Source organism: Orycteropus afer, unplaced genomic scaffold (assembly GCF_000298275.1).
Source record: "Orycteropus afer afer isolate SDZICR_OR568_19922 unplaced genomic scaffold, OryAfe1.0 scaffold00088, whole genome shotgun sequence".
In the NCBI taxonomy this organism is placed as follows: domain Eukaryota; kingdom Metazoa; phylum Chordata; class Mammalia; order Tubulidentata; family Orycteropodidae; genus Orycteropus; species Orycteropus afer.
Genome location: NW_006921675.1, coordinates 7,441,285 through 7,442,476, shown reverse-complemented (window position 1 = coordinate 7,442,476; position 1,192 = coordinate 7,441,285).

The following is a 1,192-nucleotide window of genomic DNA, read 5'->3' as shown; positions in this document are numbered from 1 at the left end:
ATATGTGGCCAATACTGGACCAACTTGCTGTCAACTGAGGGCAACAGAGATCTGTGCACACATTCTCATCACCTATCACACCCACCAGGAGACAGATAGTGAGTTCCTAAGTGCTGCTAAACAAGCAAACAGGGTAGCATACTGTCCCTGCTTACTCAGATATATCAAAACAAACAAACAAACAAAAACACCTGGGCAAATCACAGCAACATAAATCACCAATTAAATATAAATACAACAACATTACAATGTCTCAGCGACAACTGATCATCCCAGTTCACAAAAAGAAGCAAGATAAAGTATTACAAACAAGGGATGAGGGTATATAGCCAGAAAACTTCCCTGAAGAAGAAGTAGCATTGGAACTATCTGATAAGGAATTCAAAACAATTATATTTAGGTAAATTCAATGGATTGACAGACTAATCAAGGGAAACATGGAAAAATCTAAGAAAATTGACAAAATTAAGGAAAACACAGACAAAATTTTAGAACAATTTAGGAAAACAATTCAAGAACAAACTGACAAAATAAATGGAAAATTAGAAACCATATATAAACAGCAAATAGAAATCCAGAAGATTAATACTAAGATTTCAGAAATAGGTAACATATTAAAAGTGCAAAGGAGTAGAATCAAATGAGTGGAAGACAGAATTAGTTAGACTGAAGACAAATCTCTCAATACTACATTGTTAAGAGAGCAATCAGAGACAAGATTTCAAAAAGAAGAAGAAGAAAGCCTAAGATTTATGTGGCAAACCATCAAGAAGAATAACTTATGTGATCAGAATTCCAGAACAGGAAGAGACAAATAAAACCAGAGAAAATTGTTGAACATTTGTTGGAAGAGAACATCCCTAATATGATGAAAGATGAGAAAGTATCCTTTCAAGAAGTTCAGTGGACCCCAAATGTGATAGATCCCAAAAGAAAATTACCAAGACATATCATAATTAAATTTACAAAACCAAAGACAAAGAAAGAATACTGAAAGCAGAATGGGAAAAATAAAAAGTGACCCACAAAGGGCAACCAATAAGACTCAGCTCTGATTTTTCAGAACCATGCAGATGCTGTCAGTGATAGGAAAATATCCATATGCCTACAAGGGAGACCCATTAATATGACTATTATTCAAATTTATACACCAACCACCAAAGCCAAAGATGAGGAAATTGAATATTTTTAT